General features: G+C 38.0%; 1 non-coding gene across 1 annotated transcript; it reads right to left on the reverse strand.

Moving 5' to 3' along the window:
- Positions 1 to 22,654: 22,654 nt before the first annotated feature.
- On the reverse strand, positions 22,655 to 22,761 carry LOC145637695 (small nucleolar RNA R71). Its single transcript, XR_014114433.1, has one exon. It is a non-coding gene; the product is annotated as a small nucleolar RNA R71 (small nucleolar RNA).
- Between the last annotated feature and the right edge of the window lie 204 nt (positions 22,762 to 22,965).

The following is a 22,965-nucleotide window of genomic DNA, read 5'->3' on the forward strand; positions in this document are numbered from 1 at the left end:
AAATTGTTTGTTTCTTTATTAAAAGCGTTGATAATGTTAGTAATGATAAAGATTAACCTTTTCAAGAGATGAATTTTGGATGCTCATATTATATACATCATCGTTGTTTTTTCACTAGCTCATATGTAACATCGTATTTTTTTTGTTGTTTATAACTTTAATTCAAAATATGAGTGTATAAGTTGGTTAATTTGGGGTTGAACTTAATAACCAACAACGTAAGTTTAAAATAATTTTTTTGACCCGAACATTACATATATTGGACCCGTTTTGGACCCAAATCCAGACCCGGACCCGGATCCATTGGACCCGATGGATCCGGATCCGGGTCTTCATTTTCTAGACCCAACGGATCCGGGTCGGATCTGGATCCTATATACAAAAATGGATCTGGATCCGGGTCCATCCGGACCCGATCCAGATCTGACCCGTTGCCATCCCTATCCATAAATGTCGAGCTAGATAAGATCTACATAAATTTTTTCTGGAACAAAAGTCTAGATTCAAAATCACCAAACCTTTTTTAGTTGGGAATCAATTTGTAAGCCGAAAACATTGGGTGGACTAGGATTTTGAAAGGCAGAGGTTAAAAATTTAGTTGTGCAGATGAAGCTTTTGTGGAGGATATTAACGGAACCAAACAATGTATAGGTTAAAATCGTAACGAAGAAATACCTAAAAGACAAATCTTTATTTGATTATGAACTAGCTGCTAATTGCTCTTGGCAATGGAGTAACCGTATGAAATTAAGACCCCTTTTTAAACAAGGCCTAAGATGACAGGTAGGAAATGGTAATAAAATTAATTTATGGACAGACACTTGGGTTCTTAAGAAACTATTGATACAAATTACTCATAATGTTCCACATAGTCTTTTAATAGAGAAAGTGTGTGCCTATTTCACAGAATACAAACAATGGAATACTACTAGATTAAACCAAATCCTCCCCCAAAATATAGTCAAAGTCATTTGCAACACCTATATCCCTTCTAACAATCTAGAAAATAAAGTATTCTGGGGATACACTTCTAGTGGAAAATTTTCGACCAAATCTGCAGCTTATTTGACTCTTAATTATGACCCATGATTAAATGCAAAAGTTTCATATGAATGGATATGGAAAACAAATCTCCCTCCAAAGATTAAAAACTTCATTTGAAAAATTTGCAATGATGGCCTTCCTACAAGAGAAAGATTATTCAGAAGCAATGTCACAATTCCTCTTCATTGTCAATTCTGTAATCATCACACAGAAAATGTAGACCATCTTTTCTTTAAATGTCCATTTTAAGAAGATATCTTTAGCTACCTTACCAAGGTAGGCAAATGGACTAACCTGTCTAAATTTATGGGGACATCATTTAGCAATTCTATTCAAAATATTAGAGCAACAAACCCATTAGAGACGACACAAACTATTTTTATAGCATAGTGGTTTATTTGGTACATTAGGAATTCAATAATTTTTCGAAATGAGTCTTTCAATGTAGTACAAACCTGCATTCTAATTAAGAACTTCACTAATGATTGGTTCACTACTAAAAATATTAAAATATACGATGAAGACAACCCCTATAGATTTTCTAAGTCCCTGCCAAATAAATATTGCCAAAAAACAACTCAAAGAGCTTGGTTCCCCCCTCCAAGAAATTTCCACAAGTTAAAATTTAATGGCTTAAAAATAGGCAAAATAGCTCTGCTTTTGGCTTTGTAATTAGAGATCATAATGGGAATCTTATTCTTGTAGGGGTAAAGGCTCTCCACCCCAACACTTCAATTCTCCAAGCAGAAGCAATGGGCCTAAGAGAAGGCTTCAAAGGAGCTAAATTCCTAGCCATTCGTAATCTAATTATAGAAGGCGATAATCTGATAGTCATAAACGCCATCAAGAGGGCGTGGATAATCCCGTGGGAGACATACAACATCATATGGGATACAGAGGTAGCTTTGAACACACTTGATTCTCACTCCATTCACTATTATTGCAGGGAGACGAATATGACGACGGACTACATGGCAAAGAAGGGGCACTACCATGAAAATTTTCTTTGGTCCTTTAATAATTTTGCGCCTTCCCTCTCCCTTATCATCCAAAAGGATGCTTTAGGTATCCCCAATCAAAGGGTTTAACCTAGCTTTTCTCACTCAATAAAAAAAAAGTGAAATATTTTGATTGTAATCCTTTATTATTTTCACTTATGAAGACTTTTTTTCTTACATTACGTTCTAATGTATTTTTTTTATTTATGTTAGTTGATTCAAATAATGTGTATGTCCTACAAATGTAATTTTAGATTAAAATATTGAGTTTCCAAATTATGAAGATTTAGGAATTCGATAACTCAATTTCATTACAAAAGTTAATGCTCATATTTTCAAAATAACTTATCTATAGTATGTGCACTTAATAATTAACTAATATTTTTCCTTTATCTTAATAGTTATCTTTTATTAATATAGACTATATAGCATTTAAATACCTATTTATTAGTGCATATTTTAATTAGATGTTGTTGGTCATTGTATATGAATATGATATGATGATTTATGTTACTATGCTTGTGAAAAAATATATCTATTGGTGGATAAAATGCATGTTCGTTATTTTTGGGTGGGTAAATATATTGATGAAATAAGGGAAAATTGGGTATTAGGTGTGGTATAACAAGAATAATTTTAGAAATTTTTTAATCCCCACAAGTGATAGCAACAAGTGGAGTTGTTTTATTGACAAAAGAATTTTACTTAAAATAAAACACCATATATTAAAATTAATATGAATATCTAATTAACAATTAGGCTTTACTCCTACACGAATAACCATATAATTATAATTATAAATATGGTCAGGTATAATTAACTTTTGGGAAGTTCTCAATGGTAATCATCAGTTTTCTATTTTTCTCAATGGTAAACAACCAAAATTCCAATTATCTTTGGTAATCATGAATTTTTATTATATATTAATCATAGCACTAAAGATATACTATGGTTAAAATCTTTAACTAGGGTTAGTTTATTTTTTTTTTAATTTTTTAACATTTAGATTATTTTAAAGATATATTTTTTTTCAGAAAAAAAACCACTCATTTTCCCCAACCCTGCTAGCCAACCTCCTTCCTCCGATCCACCCATGCCAAGCCCTACGCGTCGCCGACCGCACCTAGAAACCCCAGCGCCGACACCTCGTCTGCTCTTCCCTCGTCGCGTCACCCTCTGCCCCTTTAACCACTAATTCGCCCTCCCTACCCCCACGAAACCCTCCAAAAACCATCTCCAATCCTCGAAAATACCCTAACTAGAACCCTAGCGACGGCGAGGGAGGTCCATTTAGGGTTTTTTAAGGTTCGGGTGATGGTTTTAGAGGGATTTGTGGGGGAGGAAGGGGGTTTCGAGGAAGGAATTAGGTGAATCGGGGGAAGGGATACGCGTCAAGGGGGTTCAGTGCGGCGCTGACGCAGTGGTGGAGGGGTTTGGGCGCACCGGCGGCCAGGGGGTTGTTAGGGAGCGCGTGGAGGAATGGTGCCTGGGTGGAGGGATTGTGCGTGGGGTGGCTGCCTAGCTGGGCTAGTGGGGATGAGTGGTGGTTTTTTTTTTTTTTTTTTTTTTTTTTTTTTTTTTTTTTTTAAATATTTTAATTATTAAAATAATAAAACTAACCCTAGTTAAAGAATTTTATCAAAATATAACATTAATGTTATAGTTAATATATATTAATAATTTATGATTACCAAAGATAATTGGAATTTTGGTTGTTTACCATTGAGAAAAATAAAAAACTGATGATTTCCATTTAGAATTTCTCTTAATTTTTTTTAGTCTACCTTTGATAAACCATCAAAGCTTTTAAATCAAGTATTCTTCACATTCTGTTTTAATATATTTTTTTCACTTAAAAGTAATAATTTTTTTTAAAAAGGTACTACTAAATTTAATGCTACAATTATTATTGTTATTATTATTATTATTAAACACACCAAAAATAAGTAAATTCTCTAAAATAAGTATCCGGAGCTACGACCGGGGGCATGTACTAGTAGGATCCTTAAGTGAGGCAAAAATCTTTTTTTTTTTTTTTTTTTTTTTTTTTTTTTTTTTTTTCTCTGAATAAAAGTGGGAATCCCCCAAGTACTTCCCATGCTCCTCCACTTTTCTCATTTTAAAAATATCAATAAGTTCCTTTTGCTTCGATTTACTTACTCCTTTGCTAAAAGAGACCTCAGATTTTTTTAATTATCTTTTTTTTTTTTTTTTTTTTTTTTTTTTTTTTTTTTTTTTTTTTTTGCTCGAAGCGACTTCATAAGTTAAGATTGTCAACTATTTTTGTGCACTCCACTTGGTTTGCTCTAGCAAAAAGTAAGCTATTGTCTGCAAAAAATAAATGAGAAATTTTCAGGCTCGACTGGCCTTAACCCCATGAATCAAACGGTCTTTAACACCTTTTAAAATCAATCCGGAAAAGGGCATCATCAATAATAAAAAAAAAGGTAAGGCAAAAGAGGATCGCCTTGTCTAAGACCGCACAAAGGAGAAACAACACAAAAAAATACCCATTAATCTTGAAAAAGTAAGACATAGTCGACACACAACTTATAACCATCAACACCCAAGAAGTATCAAAACCCATCTTCATGAGCAATTTTTCTAAAAAAAAAAGCCAGTCTACTATGTCGTAAACCTTACTCATATCAAGTTTGAGGGCCACCGAACCTTTCCAATTCTTACTTCGTTTTTTCATCGAATGAAACAATTCAAGAGTAATTAAAGCATTGTCTCTAATAAATCTTCCCGAAACAAAAGCACTTTGGTTTTCCGAAATTATTCCAGGAAGGATTGACTAGAGTCTCATCACAATAACTTTCGAGACCATTTTATAAACAACATTGCACAAGCAATAGGACGAATCTCAAACATGTTCTTCGGAGACTTGACCTAGGATTGAGGGCAATATTTGTGTTATTTATTGGTTCTAGAGAGGTTTTCCCGTTCAAAATGCTACACACATACGCAACAACGTCATCCCCTACAATGTGCCAAAATTTTCAATAAAAGATTGCATGGACACCATTTGGGCCCGGAGCTTTGCATGGCACGCATTGCTTCCTAAACATTGCCCTAAGTGTAAGGCCTAGTTAAACAAGCATTATCTTTGAAGCTAATAGTCTCAGAAACCGTTTCAAGGACTCTCGTATCAGCACATCCAAAGGCAGAAAAGAAGTGAAGTACCTTTAAACACATTACAGTGAAGTTGTAAGTTGGTTTGGAGAATCAATTGAACTAACACGAGAGGATTGTAATTCATTACTCAATGAATGGAAATTTACAAATAATTTGGTTACTGTTTGGCCTTTCCACCTCAACTGTTGTGAAAAAAAGAAAGCAACAATATTGAGATGACTTATTTCTAATGGAAACAATTTAAAAATTAATTTCCTTAGTTTGTATATGAAACATTACAAATGTAAATTAGTTGTCATAGTTTGTTGCTATGTGGAAACAAGACAAAAAAATATGATGTCATCTAGCAACAACCTGTAGGACTACTTGTTTTCAACAACAAATGAAATATATGTTGTCATTATATGTTAGTAAACTAAAGCCCAAAATATCGCTTTTAATTACGTAACGGAAAAGAAAATTTGTTGCCAATGTTTATCGCTATAATGCTCTCATTTTTGTAGTGCGTGATAGCTTGCTATTTGGTATGATTATAAAGTGGGTTTTTAGCTTTGAATTTGTGAGAAATCGATGCCTTAATCCACTAATCACTCTATTTTTAAGCGTTTTTGTGTATTACGTGCTTTACGGGGTTGTTATTGTTTTTTATGGCATTTTAGATCCCAAGAATGGACTACAAAGCATCCCGAGAAGTATACAAGGAATTTAGAGCAATGAGGAGAAGAAGTGAAACAAAAATGAATAATAAAGAAGCAAAATAGAAGAAAAAAAAGTAAAGAAGGGGCCATAGAAGACCCTGCATGGCCGTGCCAGCCATTGCACGTTCGTGCAGGTGTGCTCCAGATTGAGCAGTTGCTAATGCCCATGTCTTCATGGCCGTGCAGAATTACAAGACCTACACATCCGTGCCAAAATCTACACGACTGTGTAGGGTGCAGGGTGCCAAAACAATAGCTACTTGTAGGGAATATTTCAAGCATCCCACACTTGAGCCCCACTGTGATCATACACTTAAGCATGGTGGCGTCCAAAGGGAAGGAAGCTAGAGTAAAAGAGTCGCCAACAAGTTTTAGGAACTTGTAAACCGTTCATAGGGTAAAGGTTACACCCCTTCACGATCCATGAGATCGCTAACTCCATAGTGGTCTGGAACCATGAATGGATATTCTGGGATGAAGATACAAATCCAACCTAAAAGAGATTGAACTTGCCCTAAAAGTAGGCTTCTACTTTATTTTTTTTTCATATTCATGTGCGCTTTCCAACTAACATACAATCAATAGGCTAACCCTAAATTTGTTTAATCTATGTTGGTTGAATATTAATGCAGAAATAAATCTACTATTGGCGATCACTTGAATTATAATCATATAAACCTAAACAAGGTTATTAATTATCTTATTAAGCGTGAGTACAAGCACATATTCCATTTAATCATACATAAAAGGCGTGATCAAGCAATAAAAATAATAATATCAAGAAACATAACAACAATCATCCTCATAATAACCATGTTAACAATAAAGCATAATATTAATAGCAAGATCTTAGGCATGATACTAACAAGATTAATAACAAACACTAGTATGTCAGTAAAAAATAAAGATCAAAGTTTTATCCCTAACATGATACTAACATGATAGAAGAAAAGAATAGGAAGCATCATAGAAACATACATGATATTAGAAGTTTTAGTTATTACCCTGAACATGATATTAGAAGTTAAAATCATCAAAGCATGATTTCTATATCAAAATAATAACAATTAAATTACTTACTTGGATTCCTTGTATCTCATTCTAATAACAAAATAAACGCGTTAGTAACTTCAAGGAAATATTAAATAAAACAATTAAATTAAATAATTGAAATAGAGATTTGAGACCAAACCCTCAGAAATTATCAACCTTTAACGTCTACGGCGTAGGCAACTTCGAACTTGGCTAGGTGTGTCTAGAACTAATGTATGCGGAATTATGTAAGAGGGAAGGGTTTAGAAAAAGAATAGAGATAGAGTAAGCTTCTAGCTTTCAGAGAGATTAGAGAATTCTGGGTCGTTTGAAAACGGAGGTCTAAGACCCTATTTATAGAAAGATAGTCCGAAAATCGAAAGAAAAGAGATCAAGTTCCATTCGGAATAAAAAACCTCCTGTCGCGAATGGCCGTAGCCAGCGCCAGAAGATAGGCACTAGCGCCAGGCGACAGGCTTGACGCCTTGCGCTGAGTCACAAATAAAACGTGCTTTGTACGTGGAATCCTCTTCTTAATATGATTAAGCAGCAAATTCCACGTTTATCAATTAAAACTGAGTTTATCATAAAACACTTATTTTATTCCAAGTAAAACTGTTTAAAAATATAATTATCAATCCTAACTCTATCAGAATTTAAAAGAACCTTCTAAATATTCTAGAAGATTAAAATCAATCCTAATAAATTTAGGAATAATAATTAATAGGCCATCCTCTAGATCATTGGGCCACATATAAAATTTATTTCGGTCCCAATTTAGTATTTTGGCCATAAATTCCTCATTATTCATCGGAATAAGGCTTATAATATATCGTTGAAAACCTCTTTTCGAGCCCGATCCAACTACACTATTATTGGACCCTTATCATGAACAAAACTAAATTAGACTGGATATTATCATAAATAGAGTATATCTTCAAAAACAGAAAGAGAGATATTTTAAAAATAACCGCATCACAAGACTTTTCACACTTTCACTTCGTTCGATAATCAAATGACGTGAAAGGTATTCGTCACTGGGTTTGGTTTTGGGGAGACACATTTGGGTGTCTACACTACTGCTTCATGTTTACAGGTCATACACGACCGTGCATAATGTGGCACGCCTGTGCAAGAGTCTGCACATTCGTGCCAGACCTTAGCACATCCGTGTAGACCTGCAGTTGAGCCGATTCTTGTTTTCTCCATCCTTTTTATTTAAGGGTCATATAAACACCTCCCTTGATCTCATTTGTAAGGATATTCTTCGCTCTTAACTCACTTAGGCTTAATCTCATAATTAGTGCATAGTTTTCCTCTCCCTTCCTTTAGATTTCCAAAAACTCAATCATTTATAAGAATCAATTTAAGTTTGTTCTATGAATTTCAACAATTTCTCTAACATTGAAGCATCAATTCTAGTAATCGACCTCCTTCCTCTATATCTCTTGCTAATTTCCTGATTTTATATGTTTTAATTGCTTTATCTTATCTCTAATTCTTGTTAATTGTTCTTGCATGTTCAATCTATCCTTGATTTATCTCTCTATTAGTTTTACTAAACTCATGAAAACCCTAGATATAATTGTTAGAATAATTCCCACCATGTTTAGTGAGCAGTTCCTTAGTTAGGGGTTGGGTGAAAACCCAACCAAGCCATGGTTGATTGACTTGGATTTCTTCATGTTTTATTTTGGGTTGATGTCTCTTTGTGCTTGAATTGATCTTTGGATGTGTATTTTGGTGGCCACTTCATGCTCATGTGCTCATTCCTTTACTCACATTGAAAGATGGAGTTTAATAGTGAGTCCTTTCTTGGCAATTGGATTATGCTATTTTCACGACTATGGATGCTTGGTTTCAATGAATACGATGCCTTAGCGTGGTAATTTCGGTAAGAAATCCCAATTATTTGTGCTTCATGCTAGCTTGAAACGATCGAGAGACAAACTTGTGTTGGAAACCCACTTTCTACCATTAAGACTTACTCTTTATAATGTTAGTGTTTGATCTAGGGAATACTTATGTTGTGACTTTGAAAGAAGACAATTTTAAGTTCCTATTTTATCATCCGTGCATGTATGTTCATGATTTATCCCTGTTATTGATTATTTCGTTTGGTTGGTGTTGAATCCCGTTTCCCCAAGTGTTTATCTCAATAGAAGTTAACTAATCAAACATCAATTTTTAACCGGACTAGCTTTCATCTGTTTCATACCCTTGGTGTTCTTTACCCATTCCTTGTGGATACGATCTATCTTTTGCTTATCCTAGACTTATCTTAGGTTGATTTAGCTAGAATTAGTCTTTGGTTTAGGGTGATTATCCAACGACTGATTTTCCCTTTACCAGTAAGCGAATCCTGCCAAAAAAAAAAAGTGAGCTGACGCCTTAATTTAACTTGGTTTGGGGGTTATAGAGCCTTGACGTTAGTTAAGTATATATTCTCATAAAGGGAATATACTTAATTACATCATGGCTCTATATGAGAATACAAGACATGGTTTTGTCAGATCACAAGGATATGTGATTGACATGAAGCAAATATCTCAAGAGGATTTTATTCATTTAAATCTTTAAAAAATGGTTTTATCCCTTAAGGTAAGGCATACCGATTTTAGGTAGTTTCCGTCATCTCAGCAACATTCATTGACTTTCTATTGTATGGTCGAAAAGACCTTGTTTGCATCATATAAAGTATAGGGAATATTTCAAGCGTTAACCCCCTAGCTTGAACCCCACTGTGATCATACACTAAAGTACGGTGGCGTCCAAAGGGAAAGAAGATAGAGCAAAAGAGTCGCCAACAAGTTTTTTAAGGAACTTGTAAACCGTTCACGAGGTGAAGGTTACACCCCTTAACGTTCCAAGAGATCGTCAACTCCATAAGGTCTTGAACCAAATAGGTTTCGGGGATGAAGGTACAAATCCAACCTAAAAGAGATTGAACCTGCCCTAATAATAGGCCTCTACTTTATTCTGATCGTATTCATGTGCGATTTCTGACTAACATGCAATCAATAGGATTAACCCTAAACCTGTTTAATCTATGTTGGTTGAATATTAATGCACAAATAAACTATTATTGGCGATCACTTGAATTATAATTAAATCAATCCTAACAAGATTATTAATTATCTTATTAAGCGTGATTACAAGTACAAATTTCCTTTAAAGATGCATAAAAGGCGTGATCAAGCAATAAAAATAAATATCAAGCAACATAATAATATTAAATAATAACAATTATAATAATCATGTTAAAGCATAATATTAATAGCAAGATCCTAGGCATGATAACAAGATTAATAACAAACCCTAGCATGTCACTAACAATAAAAATCAAAGCTTTAGCCCTAACATGATACTAACAATCATAAATATTAGGAAGAACATAAAAAGCATCATAACAATCATATTTAATATTAAAGTTACCCTAGACATGATACTAGGAATATCATAATAACAACCTAAACATGATTTCTATATCATAACATCAATAAAAACCATTAAAGTACTTACTTTGATGCCTCGTACCTCTTTCTAATAACAAAATACACGCGTTAGTAACTTCAAGGAAAATAACAAACAAAACAATTAAATTAAATAATTGAAATAGAGATTTGGGACCAAACCCTCAGAAATTAAACCTTTCACGTCTAGGGCGAAGGCAACTTCGAATATGGATAGGTGTATCTAGATCTAATGAATGCGGAATTTTTATATTTGAGAGAAGCTAGTTTAGAAAAGAGAGAGAGAGAGAGTAATCAAGAAAAACTTGATGAGAGTTGGTGAATATTGATGAAAACTGGTTATCGAAAACGGAGTTTTTACGACGTTATTTATAAAGAAAATCAGCCAAAAAGATAAAATATCCAAACAGAGTTCTGGCGCACGTAAAACCTGATCAGCGCCAACGCTGGCTATTGGCGCCAACATTAGCGCCAGGCGCCAAGCGTAGCGCCAGGCGCTACAGCTGGCGTTTGGCGCTGATTCAGAAAATCACGCGTTTTCTTAAAATCAGATAAAAATTGCCGTACAGGAGGATAAAATCGTATTTTTCTCAAAAATGCTCTTTGATTTTAATTAAAATTCTGAAAAGTCAACAAAAGTCAATTTATCAATGCTAATTGAATTAGGAATGAAAAGAACCTTCTAGAAGAATCTAGAAGACTAAAACCATTCCTAATTGCATTAGGAATGATAAATCTATATTAGGCCCTCCCCTAGATCATTGGGCCGCATATAAGGCTCAAACCGGGCCCAGTTCAGTAAATTGGCCATAACTTCCTCAATATTCATCGGAATTGGGCTTATAATATATCGTTGGAAAGCTCTTGTCAAGCCCTATCCAACTACACTACTATTGGACCCATATCATGGACCAACCAAACTGGATTGGCTGTTTTCTTAAAATAAGTTTTCAAAACATAGAGAAGAGAAAAGAAATTAAAACTATCCGCAACACTAGACTTTCCACACTTTCACTTCATTCGATTATGATTCGACGCGAAAGGTACTCATCACTGGTTTTGGTTTTGAGGAGACACAAATGGGTGTCTACATTACTTGGGGGCTACTTAACGAAAGGTGAAAACTGAAAAATCGTACCGCCACATCCTCAGCCGGTACGGGAACCGGAGCTAACAACGGCAGTAGCTCCTTCGCATAGCATCGCCCAGGGATCGTGGAAGATCGCCAAGGGGTACCAGCTCCCTCTGACATACTCAACAACCTCGCGGCGTCAAACATGTGATGTGGTGGAGGAGCAGGAACGACAAAGGTATCGGAGGAATGCTGTCTAGAAACCCTCTCTCCCAGGTATGCGATCGCTCCATAAGTCCCCAGGAAATAGCGACGCTCAGCAGAATACTGCGCGGCTAACCCAGGGACTGCCAGGACGACCCACGGCCGGTACAGAACCTCAGGCTCCTGCAAAGAGCATCAATCAGGCAAGAGTCTATCTAAAGCATCATGAAATGGCAAATAAGAAAAGAATCATACCGTGATGATCCAGTCTCGGACGTACGCAGTAGACATCCCCACACGGCGGCTGCCCCAGGAAGCACTCACTGGAAACCTGCGCGGCGACGGTCTCGCCGGCGCAGCAGATGGGAAGTACTAGTAGAACCAGATCTACAAGGAGTTAAAATCATCAGCAAGTGCTAGCTAAATGTAGAGCTAAACTTTATAGGGAATAATGTTTACCTCTACGACCCTCCAAAAGCCGGAAAAAGCAACATTCGTCCCAAAGGACCGGTGTCGACACGAGTCCCTCAGCGCACGAATGAAGTCAGCATAGGCCAAACTGGCCTAGTCATATGTCCCGTTCTGATGTAGATCGCGGACGGCAGGAAGGTAGTAAGCAGCTCCCTACTACCCTTGTCAAGGGAGAACGTCCCTGACAACAAAATAAGCGCAAAGAAGCGCACCCGCTGCTCTCGGGTGGTCGCACCATCGTCGAAAGCCGCTGCCAGAGTCGAGCGGCGAATCCTCCTAGCGCTGAACTAAGACGAATCTACCTCAGCTCGAGCCCGAATGGTAATTGGCCCCAACAGCTCCTCGACCTTGGGAGAAAAGACGTCGATCCCACTGTCGAACGGCAGTTGCACAGAGCTGAATTCCAGTCCTGTGATGAGATTGAAGTCGGTAGGAGTGATCATCATCTCACCCCAGGGAAAGTGGAAAGTGTTGGTGGTGTCCCAGAAGAACTCCACCAGAGCACGCATTACATGGTGACCCCTGCTGGAGGCAACCATCGCCTCGGAGGTCTCATACAACGCAGCGAGACCGCAGGACTCCCATAGGAGTCTCGTCTCGACGTCCCTAACGATGTACATCTTGTACAGGTTGCCCAAGCCGTCACAGCCGGAGCCATGACAGCGCGTCCTCCCAACTATGATACCCCGTCTCACCTCTCAAAAATGTGGTGAACGGGGGAAAAGAACAAGGTCCACTCATACCACTCAGGGAGTCGACCAAGCGAAGTGGACAGCGCGGCATCGTCCTCTACAGGCTCATGCTCCTGTCGAGTGTCTCGGGACTGTGAACCAGAGCCTCGCTTTCTAGCCATGCTACATTGTGCAAAATTATCATAAATTAAGGTTCTTCAGTGTCTAAAGTTCGCCTAGCCGCATGATACTATGTTCGCAAAAAAAAAAAAAAAAAAACAGAGCACGTTGTACTAAAACATAACACAAATTCAAATTAAATCATAACGGCATTTTTCAAGCAATCAAACAATTTCTTGAAATACTATAGTAATTATTGTGAGAAATTGGACAAGAATTGCTAGTAAAAAATCAAGAACGGGCCACATTGTATTCCCGACCTCAAGAGGTTCAACAATGGCAATTCATTCATTTCTTCACCAAATTGAGTCAAACAAGTCTCAAATTACTCCCAAGGCAATATATAAACATAATCAAGCAATTTCATGCCATAAAATTTGACAAACAAAGAGAATTGAGCATTCTAAGTTTTGAAATTTCATGAAATTCGAAGATAAGCATGTGCAAAATTCATAAAAACCGTTGTGAGTTTGAGGAAAACTTACATAGATCGGGAAAGTGGATGAGAAGAGCTTTGATTTGCAACAAATTTGAGTGAATTCGGTTGAGAAACGAGCAAGAACAAAGCAAGCGAATTTCTGGAGTTTTCGAGCAACTTCTGCGACGAGCAAACAGCGAAAATGAAGAAGAAAGGGGTATTTAAGGAATACCCTATTCTGGCGCCAAGCGCTAGACTTTGGCGTCAACAATTAGTCTTGGCGCCTGGCTCCAATTCCAGCTCCTGGCGCTACGGCCATTTGTGTGGCGCTGATGAGTTTTCAGCGGCGCCAGGACCCTCAGCCACTCAGTGAGGTTATTCTATCTTTTTGAAATATATTTTGGGTTCCTTGGTACGCCAGTTATCCCCTCTAAGAAATTTGACACGATTTTTAGTAGCCGGCTTGATTGCATAAAGTGATCAACCTGATGAAAGATCGTCTCACTTAGCTTAAAGCGGCTAAGCATTGGCTCATTAACAAAAGGCACCGACGTAGTGGTTCATTCGCAAAAGACACCGAAGTAGTGGTTCATTCAGTAAAAGGCATCGACGTACAGGTTCAAAAGCAACAAAAGCGCCGACGTACAGGCATAGCGGAAGCAAAGTTCAAGCGAGCTTTTAAAGATCGACATGCGGAGATCTTCGGTAATTTCTTTGGAAAATTATCGCAACAAATGACGATGGCTTCAAGCGAGGATATCTTTGACAGAATTCCCTAGATTGTGGAGAGTTGTCACAAACAACTGAAGGTGATTTCAAGCGAAGTTGTCTTCGATCATGTTCCCTTAGACGTGGAAGATGGTCATAAAGCGGAAGGAGATTGTTTCAAGCGAAGCAATCTTCGATAGTATTCCCTTGGATGTGGGATATTATCAATGCGGATGAGGATTGTTTCAAGAGAAGCAATCTTCGATAGTATTCCCTTGGACGTGGGATATTATCAATGCGGAAGAGGATTGTTTCAAGCGAAGCAATCTTTGATAGTATTCCCTTGGACGTGGAATATTATCAATGCGGGGGAGGATCGTTTCAAGCGAAGCAGTCTTCTATATTGGAAGCAGTTACAAGCGTAGCGGTTTTCAAGCGGGATGCCATTCTCTTGGCAGGAGGTCATCAAAACAGTAAAGCAGCAGCAAATCGGTTACCTTCAGAGACGTGTGCTCGACGGTGCAAGATACGCGTTTCTTAACTCTTTTATCTGTTTAACTAACGCTAGTTTTGCAGGTATCGGCGTTACAGGAGTGATTTAGGATCGCAGAATGTTCTGAAGCATTCTTCGTCCCTATCGATACTTCGACTTTTGTTTTCAAAACTTGCGTTTCTCCAAACTCAGTCAAAGTGGGGGCTTCACACTGACTTTGTTTTGCTTTATCAGGACGATGCTGCTGAGTTTGTGCCACCCCGTATGTCTATCCATTACCAAGGGACATACGGGCCGATTGAGGAGATGATTCCTCCGGCTCCTAAGAACGAGCGCTTCGTAGAGCGGTCGATTCCTCGCCACCAGTCTCGGGTAAGCTTATTTATTTGCAACTTTCGTCCATATATATTATGCATGTTTACTGACTTATTTCTTTGACAGTTCTTGCGCGAGGTGGTTTCGGCGATGGCACAATGTATAGATGCCTTCCGGAGCCAGCTTGTCCGGATGAGGAACGTGGCTACCTGCCGTCGAGACGACGCCGTTCAGGAGGTAGTCTTTCTTTCATATGTTTTTGCATTACCGCTTCTATTTTGCCTTGTTTTTTATTTTAATTCCTTTTGCAGGGTCAGCCTATTCCTTCTCGTACCCGCACGAGACCTGAGGTGCGGAGGGATCCGGCGAGGTCTAGCTCGAGACGTCGCCACACTAATTCAGGAGGTAGAGGCGGTCGCTCTGAGGCTGCCCGTACTGATGCGGCAGAGGGCTCAGGTTCCTCCTCTGAGGGTGCTCATGCTGCGCCGATAGGCCAGGGAGAGGCCACCTCGGCTCTTAGAGGTGGTGGGATGTACGAGGTTGGCTCGTCATCGCAGCAGCCTCCGCAGCCTCAGCCTCAGGTTGATCTCGGGTGGACTGGTCCCACGTTGAGTTTTCCTCCTCCTGCGGAGACTGGAGCTGATACTGGTGCTGGAGCTGGAGCTGGAGTAGGTGGAGGGGTTACTCCTTGTACGGCGGAGTTTTATGCGATGATGGGTTTATCTCCCCCAACGCCGTAGTTTGTACCTGTGCTTTTTATTATTTATTTGACTTTGTATAGAACTTTGCCTTTTAGTTAGACTCATTTTTTAGACGTATTTTGTATATACGTACTATTATGAGTTTATTTTATTTATCATGTTTTATTTTTATTTTTATTATTATCATTATTATGTGCATGTTTGTGTGTGCAAGAAAGTGTGACAAGTAATTTTGCGCAAAAATTCCGTCATTTTTATTATTGATGGAGGGTATCTGACTTTCTCTCCCAAAAAGAAAAAAATGAAAAAAGGACAAGGTAAATAAAAATTTGGGTTTATAAAAACTTGGAAATTAACCTAAATAAAATCCAAAAAAGAATAATATAATTAATATAATAGCTATATTAATTTAAAAAAGAATAAAAAGATGTTTAGAAAAAATATAAGAAAGCCGTAAAGTCATTAGTAGACTCGAATTAAGGTAAAAACGCGGTTTTATAAAGCGCGTATGACGAGGCAGATTGGCGCCAGCTGGCGCCACGCGTATTGGTGTAGCGCCAGGCGCTACACTTAGCGTGTGGCGCCAAGCTTTGGCGTCTGGCGCCAATAGCATCGTCTGGCGCCAAATGGCGCTGACTCCGTATCCTACCCCGATTAGAACTGCTCCGATTTCATGCATAAATAGCCCCTTGCCCAGCCGATTTTTTTCATAATTTCAGCAAAAATAATTCTTAGCTTTAGAAAAATAATATCATGTCTCTAGTCACCGAAACTTTTACCCAATACACCCATGAATGGTGTCGGTCTCTTAATGCCCAAGAAAGAAAAGAATTAGATTTGTTCCACTTAGGGGGAATTTATGGTATCAAAGGGGTAGATCTTGACTTAGATTTTATTCATACCGCTCTAGAATATTGGGATGTTGATACTCATTACTTTAGAATAGGGTATGATGAAATTAGGCCTTTGCCGGAAGAGTTAGGTGCTATTTTAGGTTTCCCTGCAATAGACCTCATAGTAATCCCTAGAATAGATGCATATTATTACAAGGATTTTGAACCCTTCTTCAATTTAAAAGAAAGGGATCTATCAAAAATAGTAGATGGCAACATAGTTAATTTGAAAGAATTTGCTCGCCATTATTTTGATAAACCTCTCTCCGAATCTTTTCATATAAATATAAGAAGGGCTTTCTTATTTTGTATGCTTAATCAATTTTTTCTTAGTAGTGGTAAAAATAATGAGGGTCAATCAATTATAACCACCGTACTAGAACAAATTGAATCAGGGAGAAATCCAATGCCATTGATAGTTGGAGAGACTATGATTAGTCTTGATGAATCGAAAAGGAACCCAAAAGCACCTTTTCGGGGTTCTCCAATTTTATTATAGGTAGAAAAATAATATTTTTAATTACGAAAATCAAAAAATATATTTTTGTATAGTAATAATAATTTATTTGCATTGCAATTTTTTACAGATGTGGATAATGGAAAGGCTAGAATTAATTAGCCCTCCCGACAATATTGAGAAGTACACTCCAAATTGCTTCGTGAAGAGGAAGAAACGTTTCTCTAAAATGGGGCGCCATGAATGGAAGAGGGTCTTTGAATCTTGCAATTTTGCTATCAAGTGGGTCATCCCATGGTGGAAAATAGAAAGGATGATTGGTGTCAACTCTGCCGTCTTCCAAGTTTGTCCCGTATGACTTATTACTATCCCTGCAGGGTAAAAAGACAATACGACCTTCTTTAGAATATTCCTTCCGGAGATCTTCGTCCTCCCTACGAGTTCCCTGTCTCCCAAGAAGTAGACAGATTTGATGCTTATTGGAGTGCTAGACCTCTATGGGAAGTGATTACCCAAAAGGTTCCTCCTTCCTTGCCTAATGATGTGAAGAAGTGGCTGTTGAAGAAACCTTCCAAAGATTCGAAGAAAAATCAGGGTAAAACTGATGTGAAGAGTCGTCTAGGTGACAGGGTGATTCCTACCAAGGAACGCTTAGGTGAAAGAGTAGAATTCAAAACACCTGCAATGCCTAGGAAGAAAAGTACTACCAAAGATAAGGGAAAAAGGAAAGCTGACACCACAGAGAAAAAGGCTTGGGTAGAAAAGAAGCATGGAGTCCTAGCTGAATGGGAAACTATCTACTCTAAGATAGAATGTAGGTCCTCTAAAGGATGCCTACTAGCTAAGGTTATGGATAAGGAGGAGGAAGCAGACAAAAATTGGAAAAGGGCTAGGAAAGAAAAGAAAGATTAGGAGCATTGCTTAATTTCAAATTATTAGATTTAGTTTATATTTTTTTATTTAAAGTTAATTTATTTCAGCTTTATTAAAATTCCATCAATATTGTAATTTTATTTATTAATGAAATTTCAGCTTTTAATTAATTATTTACTTTAAATTTATTTATTAAAGCAATGAAAACCGAAAAAAATTAATTTTCCAGGAATTCTTCGAGTACGGAAGTCGAAAATTTTCCAAAAAACACCGAAATATTCCCATAATTTAAACTGTGAATTGGCGCCGCTTATCTATGACTAGCGCCGGCCAGGGCAGTCTGGCGTCAGGCGACGGTGCCGTCGGCTGGCGCTGATGGTCCTTGTCTGGCGCCAGAGTTTTTTCTACGACGCTGATATTTTGCCGATCTTCTGTCGAATTTTTAATTAATTCTGGGACGCGAGATTTTCCAAAAATAAAGTGGCCGCACTCATAAAGGGTTGCCTACGTATCCTTTCTTAAGGAATCAGGCCAAACGTAGCTCTCTTGAGTATCCTACTCAAGTAATTATGGGTAGTATTTCTTAAGTTGGTCAAGATTTGTCATGTTCGAGAAATCATTGCCATCCATGTCAGTTAGTTTTGCTGCACCTCCTGACAGGATTGTTTTGACAATATAGGGTCCGGACCAATTAGGTCTAAATTTTCCCCTTGGATCTAAAACATTTTTTCTTAATGCTTTTAACACCAAGTCTCCTACTTTGATGTTTCTTGTCTTGACCTTCTTATTAAAATGCCTAGCCATACGATTTTGATAACACTGAGTGTGATGTAGAGCTTCTAGTCGCTTTTCATCGAGTAGAATTAATTCTTCATATCATGCCCTAGTCCATTCAACTTTATCGAGTTTGCTCTCTAATGCAATGCGTAGAGAAGGAATTTCCTGTTGATGTGCGAATTGACGTGCGGTAACCCCACAATGCGAAGTGAAGTTTGTCAGGCCTATCCTTATAATTTTCCATCATTTTCTTGATGATAGTCTTTAAATTTTTATTAGCTGCCTCGACTGCTCCATTTGCTTGAGGTCTGTAAGGGGAAGAATGATGATGTTGAATGCCATATTTTTGTAACAATTCTTCACATTTGGCTTGGAAGTGAGTTCCATTGTCACTATCATTTCATGTGGGACTCCATATTGACAAATAATATTTCTCTTGATAAAGAGTGCTACATATTTTGCATTGAGTTTAGTGTATGATTGTGCTTCGACCCACTTTGTGAAGTAATCAATTGCTACTAGTATATATTCGTGGCCTCCTGTTCCTGGGGGAGTGATTTTGCCGATGATGTCAATTCCCCATGTAGAAAATGGCCATGGCGATGTGTAGGTGTAGAGCAAGGATGGAGGAACATGTTGTAAATTGGCGTAGATTTGGCACTTAGGGCATCTTTTTACATATTGATGGCAATCCCTATTCATTGTAGTCCAATAATATCCTTCTCGCATTATCTTTTGAACTAACATTTTTCCATTTATGTGCGTGCCACAGATTCCTTCGTGGACTATTCTCATTGCTCTTTGTGCATCTTTTTTTCCTACACATAAGAGAGCTCGACCCTTAGGTATCCTTTTATGTAGCTCGTTGTCTATGAGTACATATTGGGAAGCCAAAAGTCTTAATGCTCGTTTTGCTTTTTTGTCAGCATTGGGAGGGTATTCTCCTTTGGTGACATAATTGATTACATCCGTGTACCACGGTTCTTCTTCTTCTTTTTGTCTTGGACTACTTCGTCGTCTGCTATAGCCTGGATGTATGCCGGTTTGTGCCTTTTCTCTATAGGTAGAGGCATTTGCTCGATTTCCGTGGGAATCCTAACCATTGAGGCTAGTCTTGCCAAGGCATCAGCGAACTGATTTTCTTCCCTAGGTAGATATGTGTATTCTACCTTCTCTAACTGATCAGTAAGAGTTTCTAGAAAGGTTTGGTAAGGGGCTAGACTTTCGCTCCTTACTTTCCACCTCTTAGATATTTGATTGATAATCAAAGAAGAGTCTCCGAATATCCTTAACCTTTTTACTCCCAAGGCCAAAGCTGTTTCAAGGCCTACCACGCACGCTTCATATTCAGCAGCATTGTTGGTAACGTCGAAATCAAGCTTTATGGAGATTGGAACATGCTCTTCTTTAGGTGATAATAGTAATACTCCAACGCCACATCCCTTTTGGTTTGAGGCTCCGTCGAAGTACAAGGTCCAAGTATCATCTTCAGTGACCATTAAGTCTTCATCTGGAAATTCATTGTCTTGTATTGGCGTCGAGTCTTCTATTGGAAAGTCTGCTAGAAAGTCTGACACCACAGATCCTTTGATAGCTTTTTGCGGCATAAACCTTACATCAAACTAGGCTAAATTGACTATCCATCTTGATATGCGTCCATTAAGTGTAGATTTCCCAAATAGATACTTGAGTGGATCTAATCGGGAGACTACGAAGACGGTATGCACTAGCATGTAATGTCTTAAGTTGTTTGTGGCCCACACCAAGGCGAGGCACAACTTCTCGAGTGGTGTATAGCGTGTTTCGTATTAGAGCATGTTTTTGCTTAGATAGTAGATTGCGTTTTCTTTGCCTTCTACTTCTTGTGCTAGCATAGCTCCCATTGTCTCTTTTGTAACCGTCAAATATAACCTAAGAGGTATTCCGGGAAGTGTGATATGTCCATTTTATATAGTGTTTTACCCCCGTCCCTTGGTCGTTATTAGTAGTGTTTTTGGCTCTTTCGGGCCACTTTTATTACTAGTTTGTGTGTTTTAGTGTTTTCGTAGTTTTAGTTGCATTTTACAGGAAATTACACTCTTAGAGCATTTTCCCGGGCTTTATGGATCAACTACGGAAGCTAGAAGGACGCGACCACTTTTGGAGCCCAGGATCGGTGTGAGCCGGTGATTAAGGGCTCGGTAATTGGGATCCTGAAGCATTTGGACCAAGTATTCGAGACCCGGGAGGAAACCCAAATTGGGCCGAGAAATCTAGCCCAATCGAAGTCCAAGCCTCAAGAGGAGCAAAGACCCGATCGGGCAACCTCTAGCCCGATCGGGCGCTGCAAGATTAGTAAGCTGAGAGTGCTGAGGCGCGCCCGATCGTGCGAGCATCTAGCACGATCGGGCGATGCTGCTGGGTAGGAACGCGAAGAAAAAGGCGCGCCCGATAGGGCGCGTGTTTCTGGAAGACCTGATTAAGTTTAGTTTTAATTCTTGTTTTAGAAAACGTTTAAATATGATTTTGTACGGAATTATTAGATTACCTTCTTTCTTAGACTTCTCTCTCTACTTAGTATTTTTCTCTCTTTTAAATTCTCTCTAAACTTTTGTTCTTAATTCTTCCTTTAATTCCAAATTTATTTTTGGTAACAATTTCTTCCCTTTTAATTTCAGCTAGTTTATTTGTTTTCTTGATTATGCTTTTATTTATTTACTTGATTAGTTTAGTCATGATGATTTGTGAGTAGTTTAATTTCTAGGTTTTATGGGGATCTAATAAATGATATGAAGGGGTAATTTTGTGTTTGTTAATTATCAATGCTTGGTTGATTTTCTATTGATTGATTAAATGCTATGCAATTAGGTTTGACCAGATTTAATTGTATGAGTTTAGCAATATTAATTCGAGACTCGACAGATGAGAATTGATGTTTAGGCTTAGTTTCAATAGGCGGTTTAATTTATAAATGGTTAAGTCGAGATTCGACAGATGAGATTTAATACCGGTAAATTAACTATGTGATTATAATACGTAGCGAAAGACCTTTATAATCTGATTCACCAATGCTTGATGATCGCTTATTATGATTTTCCCTGGAATATTATTTATTAGTGAACCTATGCCCTAGGCCTTTTAATATTTGATTTTCTCCCTACTTTATTTCTTTCGACCTTATTCTCCGTAGTTTAGATTTTATTCATAAAAATATTGGTTACTTAGATAATTTAGATTATAATAATTAATTAGAATTAAAAAAGACCTGTTTCCCTGTGGAGTTCGACCCTACTTCCCTATCTACTTTAGTTAGAGATTTAGGTAATTATTTTTGATTAGGGGATACGACTTTACCCTGTCAAAATTTGGTGCCGTTGCCGGGGAAACGGTTTTATTTTTGTTTTCTTATTATATTTTTGTAGTCTAGATTATCCCCCCTTTTGCCTCAGAGAACATTAGTTCTTTGAGGAAATTCTCATATTTGTCTTTAGTTCTTTGTTTATGCCCAGGTGTTCCAGATCAGGTTACATCCCTTTTGACCCTGAGATCGAGCGCTCTTTTCATAGGCAAAGGAGACTCTATAGACAAATTCTGGCGGGTTCTGAGGAGGACAACGATCGAAGAGATCCTCTCCCTGATTCTAGTGACACAGATATTCCTTCAGATTTAGAATCAGAGATGACGGCCCAGAAGAAACTCAGTGACTATTCGCAACCGAAGCTCACAGATTTCCCGCACCTTACTCCCACTCCGGCTCTAGATGGATTTCAATTTGAGATCAAGCCCCAATTTATCACTATGATAGAGAGGAAGCAATTCAGCGGAGCTAAGGGTGAAGATCCCAATCTTCACATCGCAGATTTCTGCTAATATTGTAACACCATTAGACAAGCCGGGGTCACGCAAAACCAAATCAGGGAGATTCTTTTTCCCTTTTCATTATGTGGCAAAGCAAAATTATGGTTTAATGGTTTGAATAGAACTGCACTTGGTATTACTGACTGGGAAACTCTTGCTTTGAGTTTTTGTAATAAATATTATCCTGCAGAGAGAACAGAGGTGCTAAGGAGTGCTATTCAGAACTTCGCTCAAGAGGCCGACGAAACTTTATATGAGGCTTGGGAGAGGTTCAAGGATCTACAGAGAGAGTGCCCCCACCACAATCTAGCACAATGGCAATTGATCTAAGCATTTTATAATGGACTTGGAAATTCTTCTAGATCAGTGCTAGATTCGGCAGCTAGTGGGAGGTTTATGAATTTAAATGTGGATGACGCAGGACAGGTTATCGAAGACATGGCAATACACAATTCCCAATATGGGAATCCGAGAGGGTTTGCAAATAAAGGAAAACATAGTGTCGATTCAGT

The sequence above is a fragment of the Chenopodium album genome, chromosome 6 (assembly GCF_948465745.1).
Source record: "Chenopodium album chromosome 6, dcCheAlbu1.1, whole genome shotgun sequence".
Taxonomy (NCBI): Eukaryota; Viridiplantae; Streptophyta; class Magnoliopsida; order Caryophyllales; family Amaranthaceae; genus Chenopodium; species Chenopodium album.